Here is an 11,578-nt window from a genome sequence, read left to right on the forward strand (position 1 = left end):
CTCGGCACAACATCGAGGGCCGAAGGGCCTGTTCTGTGCTGTACTGTTCTATGTTCTATGTACTTTGATTTCCTGAAGCTCCTGTTTCGATGTTTCAGACAGTTCTGTTCCAAGTGAGATGTTTAAAGGATTTTCATCTGCCTCTCTGCATATCGATGTTCATTAAGGATACATAAATTGTTCTCCCTGTGTCTGCATGGATCTCAGCCCCAAAGACATGCAGAGTAGGTGAATTGGCCACGTTAAAAAGGATACACAAATTAGATACACAAATCCCTCTCATTAGATATCTATTTTCCAATATTAGATGCATAGGGCTTCCCACATCAACGCTACGACCAAGAAAGCATAACAGCACATAAATGGGCAGCATGGTAGCATGGTGGTTAGCATCAATGCTTCACAGCTCCAGGGTCCCAGGTTCGATTCCCGGCTGGGGCACTGTCTGTGCGGAATCTGCACGTCCTCCCCATGTGTGCGTGGGTTTCCTCCGGGTGCTTCGGTTTCCTCCCACAGTCCAAAGATGTGCGGGTTAGGTGGATTGGCCAGGCTAAATTGCCCTTAGTGTCCTAAAAAAATAATGTTAATGGGGGTTGTTGGGTTACTGGTATAGGGTGGATACGTGGGCTTGAGTAGGGTGATCATTGCTCGGCACAACATTGAGGGCCGAAGGGCCTGTTCTGTGCTGTACTGTTCTAATTCTTAAAAAAAAAAGCGCCTATACTTCCTCAGGAAACTATGGAAATCCAGCATGTTGACATTGAGTCTTACGATTTTTACAGATGCAGGACAACATGATAGGAAAACATCCTATCTGGCTGCATCACAGCCTGCTGTGGCAACTACTCAGCCCAACACCATCAGAAACTACAGAGAGCAATGAACATAACCCCAGTCCATCATGCGCCTTAGGTCCTCAGCGCCTTAGTTCCACGTCTAACCACTATGCCACATGTTTCCCTCTTACTTGGATTTATGTATCATTTTTATCCCACTCGCCCAATCTTCACATCACAGCAAACAGAAATCACTATTCACTAATTGGGATGATCAATGGGGCGTGTATTACCCGGCATTCGCCACGGTGGCGAATATCCCCGATCGACACCGCAGGATAGCAGTGCGCAGGCCCAATGCCTGGGAGTAGTTGGAGCATGCGCAGTGTGTGATGGCGGCTGGGAAAGAGACGCTTCTTTGTCTCATGGGCAGCGGGAAAGGATGCGGAAATCCGGAGGAAGCGATGGAGCCCACTCTGGAGGGAGAGAGTTTCTAAACACTGCGTGAAGGCCCTAAACCAGGAAGACGTACCTGTAGGTCCTGCGTTTGCAACTTCGGCTCTTTTTCCCGATAACAGACCCAGTTCAACAGCCGCCATCTTCATTCAAATTGAGCGGCGCGGTTGCGAAGACGTCTCTAATGGGCGAGGCTTCGAAGTTTAACCCGGCCAGGTCCTAGTGCCCGAGTGAGTAATCACACCCAGGCTGCAGTGTCCCTCAGCTTGACTCATTAGTCTGACGAAAAAGATGGTCTCTTTCCTAATGTTCCCAATTAAAGGGCTGGATTCCCCAGGAGATGGCTGACATTTAAGGGGGCAGTAAATTAATATTGGGCAGAGATATATCTAATGTAGTGGCACCGTCACACTATGGTTAACACTGTTGCTTTACAGCGCCAGGGACCTGGTTTCGATTCCCGGCTAGGGTCACTGTCTGCGCAGAGTCTGCATGTTCTCCCTGTGTCTGCATGGTTTCCTCCCGGTGCTTCAGTTTCCTCCCACAAGTCCCAAAAGACGTGCTGTTAGGTGACATTGGACATTCTGAATTCTCCCTCTGTGTACCCGAACAGGCGCCGGAGTGTGGCGACGAGGGGCTTTTCACAGTTGCTTCCTTGCAGAGTTAATGTCAGCCTACTTAGAACATAGAACATAGAACGATACAGCGCAGTACAGGCCCTTCGGCCCTCGATGTTGCACCGACATGGAAAAAAACTAAAGGCCATCTAACCTACACTATGCCCTTATCATCCATATGCTTATCCAATAAATTTTTAAATGCCCTCAATGTTGGCGAGTTCACTACTGTTGCACGTAGGGCATTCCACGGCCTCACCACTCTTTGCGTAAAAAACCCACCTCTGACCTCTGTCCTATATCTATTACCCCTCAATTTAAGGCTATGTCCCCTCGTGCTAGCCACCTCCATCCGCGGGAGAAGGCTCTCGCTGTCCACCCCATCTAACCGTCTGATCATTTTGTATGCCTCTATTAAGTCACCTCTTAACCTTCTTCTCTCTAACGAAAACAACCTCAAGTCCATCAGCCTTTCCTCATAAGATTTTCCCTCCATACCAGGCAACATCCTGGTAAATCTCCTCTGCACCCATTCCAAAGCTTCCACGTCCTTCCTATAATGAGGCGACCAGAACTGTACGCAATACTCCAAATGCGGCCGTACTAGAGTTTTGTACAACTGCAACATGACCTCATGGCTCCGGAACTCAATCCCTCTACCAATAAAGGCCAACACACCATAGGCCTTCTTCACAACCCTATCAACCTGGGTGGCAACTTTCAGGGATCTATGTACATGGACACCGAGATCCCTCTGCTCATCCACACTACCAAGAATTTTACCATTAGCCAAATATTCCGCATTCCTGTTATTCTTTCCAAAGTGAATCACCTCACACTTCTCCACATTAAACTCCATTTGCCACCTCTCAGCCCAGGTCTGCAGCTTATCTATGTCCCTCTGTAACCTGCAACATCCTTCCGCACTGTCTACAACTCCGACGACTTTAGTGTCGTCTGCAAATTTACTCACCCATCCTTCTGCGCCCTCCTCTAGGTCATTTATAAAAATGACAAACAGCAACGGCCCCAGAACAGATCCTTGTGGTACGCCACTCGTAACTGAACTCCATTCTGAACACTTCCCATCAACTACCACTCTCTGTCTTCTTTCAACTAGCCAATTTCTGATCCACATCTCTAAATCACCCTCAATCCCCAGCCTCCGTATTTTCTGCAATAGCCGACCGTGGGGAACCTTATCAAACGCTTTACTGAAATCCATATACACCACATCAACTGCTCTACCCTCGTCTACCTGTTCAGCCACCTTCTCAAAGAACTCGATAAGGTTTGTGAGGCATGACCTACCCTTCACAAAACCATGCTGACTATCCCTAATCATATTATTTCTATCTAGATGATTATAAATCGTATCTTTTATAATCCTCTCCAAGACCTTACCCACCACAGACATTAGGCTCACCGGCCTATAGTTACCGGGGTTATCTCTACTCCCCTTCTTGAACAAAGGGACCACATTTGCTATCCTCCAGTCCTCTGGCACTATTCCTGTAGCCAATGATGACCTAAAAGTCAAAGCCAAAGGCTCAGCAATCTCTTCCCTGGCTTCCCAGAGAATCCTAGGATAAATCCCTCCGGCCCCGGGGACTTATCTATTTTCACCTTGTCCAGAATTGCCAACACTTCTTCCCTACGCACCTCAATGCCATCTATTCTAATAGCCTGGGTCTCAGCATTCTCCTCCACAATATTATATTTTTCTTGAGTGAATATTGACGAAAAGTATTCATTTAGTATCTCGCTTATCTCCTCAGCCTCCACACACAACTTCCCACCACTGTCCTTGACTGGCCCTACTCTTACCCTAGTCATTCTTTTATTCCTGACATACCTATAGAAAGCTTTTGGGTTTTCCTTGATCCTACCTGCCAAAGACTTCTCATGTCCCCTCCTTGCTCGTCTCAGCTCTCTCTTTAGATCCTTCCTCGCTTCCTTGTAACTATCAAACGCCCCAACTGAAACTTCATGCCTCATCTTCACATAGGCCTCCTTCTTCCTCTTAACAAGAGATTCCACTTCTTTGGTAAACCACGGTTCCCTCGCTCGACCCCTTCCTCCCTGCCTGACTGGTACGTACTTATCAAGAACATGCAATAGCTGTTCCTTGAACAAGCTCCACATATCCAGTGTGCCCAACCCTTGCAGCCTACTTCTCCAACCAACACATCCTAAGTCATGTCTAATGGCATCATAATTGCCCTTCCCCCAGCTATAACTCTTGCCCTGCGGGTATACTTATCCCTTTCCATCACTAACGTAAAGGTCACCGAATTGTGGTCACTGTTTCCAAAGTGCTCACCTACCTCCACATCTAACACCTGGCCTGGTTCATTACCCAAAACCAAATCCAATGTGGCCTCGCCTCTTGTTGGCCTGTCAACATATTGTGTCAGGAAACCCTCCTGCACACATTGTACAAAGAATGACCCATCTAATGTACTCGAACTGTATCTTTTCCAGTCAATATTTGGAAAGGTAAAGTCTCCCAAAACAAATACCCTGTTACTTTCGCTCTTTTCCAGAATCATCTTCGCCATCCTTTCCTCTACATCCCTAGAACTATTAGGTGGCCTATAGAAAACTCCCAACAGGGTGACCTCTCCTTTCCTGTTTCTAACCTCAGCCCATACTACCTCAGAAGAAGAGTCCCCATCTAGCATCCTTTCCGCCACCGTAATACTGTCCTTGACTAGCAGCGCCACACCTCCCCCTCTTTTGCCCCCTTCTCTGAGCTTACTAAAACAGCTAAAGAATATTATGTTCTGAAGGTTAGTCTTTGGATTTCTCTTCCACAGGGAGCAGTGGAGTCAAGGGGGGGTGTCATTGAATATATTGAAGCACAAGTTGGACAGATATTTTATTGACGATGGGGTTAAGGGTTTTGGGGATTAGGTCGGAAAATAGAGAGAAAGCTGAGATGAGGAGGGATTCCTTCACTCGAGGATGTGATGAAGCTTTGGAATTCTCTACCCCAGAGGAATGTGGAGTCTCAGTCATCAGGTATGTTCAAGACAAATATTGACAGGCTTCTAGATATTGAAGATATCGAGGGATATGGGACCGTGTGGGAAAATGGTGCTGAGGTAGATCGGTCAAGGATCGCATTGAATGGTTGAGCAGACTCGGTGGGCCGAATGGCCTACTCTTACTCCTATTCTAATCTCTGTGTCCTGGTCAGGAAGCAGTGACCTGAGCTTGGATCTGTCAATCAACATGAATCAGCCCTTCAGGAGAATTGGGAGGGTGAATATTAGACACAGCAGAGTGAGAATGGAGGGAGATTGTGTGGGATGGAAATTTACAGCTTTTGGAGAACGAAAGACTAAATAATGTTCCATAAGAACTAGAATTGTCTGTTCTGAATTTCTATCCTGAACTAACAATGAAGACTTTTGTAAATTGTTTTTAAAGGATATTGGAAGAGGAGGAATCATCGACAGAAATCTCAAACATCACGTCTTGATGTGACAAACTCACTCGATTCCTACTGATCTGAATATCATCGGCGAGAAGGAGAAATGTTTGTCTGATCTGTCGGCTTCAAAAGATTTTAAATGTGAGCGTGACTGGAAAAGCACCGAGACCCACACAACACACACCCGAGTGAGAGTGTTCCAGTGAACTGACTGTGGAAACATCAGTGTGACTGGAAAAGCACCGAGACCTACACATCACACACCCGAGTGAGAGTGTTCCAGTGAACTGACGGTGGAAAGAGCTTTAACCAGTTACACAGCCTGAAAAACCATTCACAGTGAGGAGCGACAGTGCACATGTTCTGTGTGTAGACAAGGCTTCCACTGACTGTCCAATCTGGAGAGACACGAGGAGACCCAAAACATGGAGAAAACGTGGAAATGTGGGGACTGTGGGAAGGGATACAGATTCCCGTGTGAGCTGGAGACTCATCGACGCAGTCACACCGGGGAAAGGCCATTCACCTGCTCTCAGTGCGGGCAGAAATTCATTGATTCATCCAACCTGCAGAGACACGAGCGATTCCACACTGGGGAGAGGCCATTCACCTGCTCTCAGTGTGGGCAGCGATTCACTCAGTTATCCACCCTGCAGTCACACCAGCGAGTTCACACTGGGGAGAGGCCATTTAGCTGATCTCAGTGTGGGAAGGGATTCACTCGGTTATCCAGCCTGCAGACACACCAGCGCGTTCACACTGGGGAGAGGCCGTTCACCTGCTCTCAGTGTGGGAAGGGATTCATTGAATCATCCAAACTGCAGAGACATCAGCGAGATCACACTGGGGAGAGGCCATTCACCTGCTCTCAGTGTGGGCAGCGATTCACTCAGTTATCCACCCTGCAGTCACACCAGCGAGTTCACACTGGGGAGAGGCCATTTAGCTGATCTCAGTGTGGGAAGGGATTCACTCGGTTATCCAGCCTGCAGACACACCAGCGGGTTCACACTGGGGAGAGGTCATTCACGTGCTCTCAGTGTGGGAAGGGATTCATTGATTCATCCACCCTGCTGAGACATCAGCAAGTTCACACTGGGGAGAGGCCATTCATCTGCTCTCAGTGTGGGAAGGGATTCATTGATTCATCCACCCTGCAGAAACATCAGCGAGTTCACACTGGGGAGAGGCCATTCACCTGCTCTCAGTGTGGGAAGGGATTCAGTCAGTTATCCAATCTGCACAGACACCAGCGAGTTCACACTGGGCAAAGGACATTCACCTGTCCTCAGTGTGGGAAGGGGTTCAGTCAGTTATCCAGCCTGCAGAGACATCAGCGAGTTCACACTGGGGAGAGGCCATTCACCTGCTCTTAGTGTGGGAGGGGATTACATAGAAAATAGGAGCAGGAAGAGGCCATTTGGCCCTTTGCACCTGCTCTGCCATTCTTTATGATCATGGCTTATCATCCAACTCCACAGCCTAATCCCGCTTTCCCCTCTACATCCTTTGATCCCCTTTGCCCTCAGTGCGATATCTAACTGCTTCTTGAAAACATACAATGTATTGGCCTCAACTATTTCCTGTGGTAACAAATCCCACAAACTCACCATCTCTGCCCTAAATGGTCTACTCCATATCCTCAGACTGCGACCTCTGGTTCTGCACACTCCCACCACCGGGAAAGTCTTTCCTGCATCTATCCTGTCAAGACCTGTCAGAATATTATAGGTTTCTATGAGATCCCCCATTCTTCTGAACTCCAGCGAATACAATCCTAACTGATTCAATCCTTCATACGTCAGTCCCACCATCCCAGGAATCAGTCTGGTAAACGCTCGCTGCACTCCCTCTAGAGCAAGAACATCCTTCCTTTGATAAAGAGATCAAAACGGCTCACAATATTTCTGTTATGGCCTCACCAAGGCCCTGTATAATGACAGCAAGATATCCCTGCTCCTGTACTCGAAGCCGCTCTCAATGAAGGCTAGCATACCATTTGCCTTCTTTACCGCCTGCTTTAGCTGCATGCTTACCTTCAGTGACTGGAGTATGAGGATGTACATTCTCTCCTAATTTATGGCCATTCTCCCCTTGTCTGCGTGTGTCTCACTCCCATAACCCAAAGATGTGCAGGGTAGGTGAATTTGCCGCGCTAATTTGCCCCTTAATTGGAAAACAAGAATTGGGTATTTTACATTGTTTTGTAAGTCATTAATCTATCTTCCGAATATCTTGGTCCGAGCACCGATCCCACCGAGCACCGATTCCCGTACCAGCCTCCCCGGACAGGTGCCGGAATGTGGCAACTAGGGGCTTTTCACAGTAACTTCATTGAAGCCTACTCGTGACAATAAGCGATTTTCATTTTTTTCATTGGTACCCCACTAGTCACTGCCTGCCAATTTGAATAAGAGCCATTAATTCCTACTCTCTGTTTCCTGTCTGCCAACCAATTTTCTGCCTACCTCAATACACTACCCCGAATCCCATGTGCTTTAATTTTACAGGCTAATCTCTTCTGCGGGACTTTGTCAAAAGCCATCTGAAAGTCCAAATATACTACATCCACTGCCTTCCCCTCGTCAACTCTACCAGTTACACCCTCGAAGAATTCCAGTTGATTTATCAAGCAAGGTTTCCCCTTCAGAAATCCATGCTGACTCTGTCCGATCCTGCCACTGATTTCTTAGTGCTTTGCTATAAAGTCTTTGATAATTGATTCTAGAATTTTGCCGATGTTAGGCTTGCTGATCGATAATTCAGTTTTCTCTCTATCTCGCTTTTTAAATAGTGGAGTTACGTAAGCCACCCTCCAATCTGCAGGAACTGTTTCAGAGTCTATAGAATCCCGGAAGATGACCACCAATGCATCCACTATTTCTAGAACCACTTCCTTAATTACTTTGGGATGCAGATTATCAGGCCCTGGGGATTTATCAGCCTTCAATCCCATCAGTTTCCCCAACACCATTTCTCTCCTAATATTGATCTCCTTCAGTTCCTCCCTCTCACTAAATCCTGCGTTCCCCAAAATTTCTGGTGTCCGATTTGTGCCCTCATTTCTGAAGACAGAACTAAATTATGTATTTATTTGCTCAGCCATTTCTTTGTCTCCTATTATACATTCCCCTGTTTCTGACTGTAAGGAACCTACATTTGTCTTCACTCTTTTTCTCTTCACACACCGATAGAAACTTTTACAATCAGCCTAATTTCCTGTATTATTCCCAACATCACCACTGCAATTTGGGGGTATATATATACGATGCCCATTAATTTCCGTGCCCCTTTGGTGTTTCTCAGCTCTACCCACGCAGATATCCTTCCCCACAATTGCATTCATTTCCTCTTTAACCAGCACTGCCACTCCACTGCCTTTTCCTTTTTGTTAATCCTTCCTAAATACTGAATATATTCAGTTCCCATCCCTGGTCATCGTGCAGCCATGTCTCCATAATCCTGATTATCGCACACCTGTTTACATCTATTTGCGTGATTCACTCGGTTATGCCGTCTGCAGTCACACCAGGGAGTTCATACTGGAGAGAGGCTGTTCGCCTCCTCTCAATGTGTGAAGGGATTTTGTAATTCATCGCACTTTTTTAAAATATCAATTTAGTGAACCCAATTCTTTTTTTCCAATGAAGGGGCAATTTAGCGTGGCCAGTCTACCTACCCTGCACATCTTTAGGTTGTAGGGGCGAAACCCACGCAAACACAGGGAGAAGTTGTCTCCACACGGAGACAACGTGCAAACGACACACGGACAGTGACCCAGTGTCGCGATCGAACCTGAGACATCGGTGCTGTGATGCAGCAATGCTAACAACTGCGCCACCGTGCTGCCCACTTCATCACACTTTCTGAGACACCAACAAGTTCACAACTGATTACAGTGATTGGATTCTGCTGCTATTGTTTCTGTTGTCAATTACATCCAGGACTACATTTTGTTCATTCTGTTGGTCAATGGGGATGGTCAGAGGGTTTCTTTCTGCTGGACTGGCCAGTCTCATGGCTTCTCCCCCAGTGGTCTGATTCTCTCTGAGCCTTCTTGCAAATGTCTGGTTGCACATTTCACAAGGATCAAAGAGTGAAAGGGTGTTTGGAGGTTAGAAGATGTTTCTGTACCATTTCTGTTTGGAAACCCCCAAAACATGCCACATTGCCATGAAGATGGGCTACGGTGGTTACATGGTTCTTTTGTTTAATTTATCTTGGTGCTTCTCACAGAAGAAACTATCAGGGAATGAGGGGCAAGTTATCTGAGATGCACTGGGAAACTACATTCAATAATGTGGCGGGTGACAGGCAATCACTAATATTTAAGGAATTATTACAGATTTACACTGGGATCGGTTAGCTCAGTTGGCTGGGTGGCTGGTTTGTGCTGAGTGACACCAACAGCACAGGTTAAATTCCCATAGCGGCTGAGGTTAACCATGGTCTGTCTCATTATATATGCTCGGCATGATCCTCCACCCACCCCTCTACATCTCCCCCCATCAGCATCGCCTTCTATTCCTTTCTCCCTCATGTCCGTATCTAGCTTTACGTTCAATGTATTCATGCTGTTCACCTCAACCACTTGCTGTGGGAGTGAGTTCCACATTCTTACCACTCGCTGAGTAGAGGTTTCTACTGAAATTCCTATTGGATTATTGAATCCCTTCATAATCTTAAAGATTTCCATCAGGTCACCCATAAGTCTTCTCTTTTCCAGAAAAACGCAGCCCCAGTCTTTCCCGAGTGTTAAGTGCTCTCAGTTCTGTATATTATGAATCTTTGTTGCACCTTCTTCAGTGCCTCTATTTCCTTTTTCTAAATGGAGATCAATGTTGACGGTGCTCCCAGTGTAGTCTAACCATGGCTCTAAACAAGTTGAACATTTCCTCCGTGCTTTTCAATTCTATCCCTCTGGAATGAAACCCTATATATGGGCTCCACACTTTAGGAAAGATGTGACGTTCTTAGAGAGAGTTTCGAGGACATTAACAAGAATGGCACCAGAGATGAGGGACTCCAGTTAGTTGGAGTGACTGAAGCAGCTGAATTTCTCTCCTGAGATCACAGCATCTGGAGGGTGGGGAATGGGGCCATTCAGCCCTTTGGGACCGTGTCGGCTCCCTTTGGAGGAAGTCAGCCTGTCCATTGCCACGTTCTTTCCCCGAATCCCTGTGGGTTTATTTCTCTCAGTGCCCATCCAATTTCCTATTGAAATCCTTCCGTCATCTCTGCATCTCCTACCCTCATAGGTAGTAGGTTCCAGGTCGTTACCACCCCCTTTACATGTACACAAGGCTGCTAGAGCACAGAGTCTATTTGGCCCATTTTTCCCATGCCAGCTCTTTGTACAGCTACCCATTTAATCCCAGAGTTCGACTATTTTGTTTTCTTTTTCAGAATGTACCAAATTCCCTTTTGGAAGTTGCAGTCCAATGAGATTCCAGCACCATTTATAGCCAGTGCATTCCAAATCACAACAACTCGCTGTGTTTTACAACAAATAATTGTGCATATGATGTGTCGGGAGTTTCACGGTAGTCAAAATGGTGCGAATGCTGTGGTTATTACACAAAATTAGGACTCAATCTTTAGCAATGATTCTGGTGAGGACACCGAGTGTAATATATCCGAGTTTGTGGACCATTAGAACAAATGTACATTTCTATAAAACCTCTCACGACCACTGGACCACCTGAAGTGTTTTAAAGCCAATGGAGTACTTTTGAAATATATTCACTGTTGTAATGTAGGACGCTGTAAGTATGCATGTGTAATCACATTTAGTTTTCATAGTGTAATGAGTGTCATTGGTAACAAGGTCAAGGAAGCCCTTTTACATTTCTAACATGTGGCTTCCTGCAGCCATTTCACCGTTTCTATATTAACTATGTATTGATTTCATAGCAAAAAACAATAACTAAATTAATGATTATTCAGCATGAACATTGATTATCATTAGTGAATTGGTGTATCAGGTAATTATATTGCAAAGATTAGATCTTTATTTTTTTAAATAACAATATCAACCAAAATGTTTCAAACTGCAGAGCGGTCAGAATTTGTTTGAAAAATAAATTACTTTATAATTTTGAGAAGCTACAAGACGCCATATTGTGCCATGAATATGTGGGCTAGGCAGTGTAGATATGGTATTGTTACTGGCCAATTAATCCAGAGACCCAGGTTAATGCTCTGGGGATCTGGGATCAAATCTGGCTTTGACAGATATTGAATTTGAATAAAATCTGAAATTAAAAGTCGAATTATGACATTGTTGATTG

General features: G+C 45.8%; 1 pseudogene; it reads left to right on the plus strand.

The window, feature by feature from the left end:
- The first annotated feature begins 5,803 nt into the window (after nucleotides 1–5,803).
- On the plus strand, nucleotides 5,804–6,637 carry LOC119960918 (annotated as a pseudogene).
- The last annotated feature ends 4,941 nt before the right edge of the window (nucleotides 6,638–11,578 follow it).

Source organism: Scyliorhinus canicula, unplaced genomic scaffold (assembly GCF_902713615.1).
Source record: "Scyliorhinus canicula unplaced genomic scaffold, sScyCan1.1, whole genome shotgun sequence".
NCBI lineage: Eukaryota > Metazoa > Chordata > Chondrichthyes > Carcharhiniformes > Scyliorhinidae > Scyliorhinus > Scyliorhinus canicula.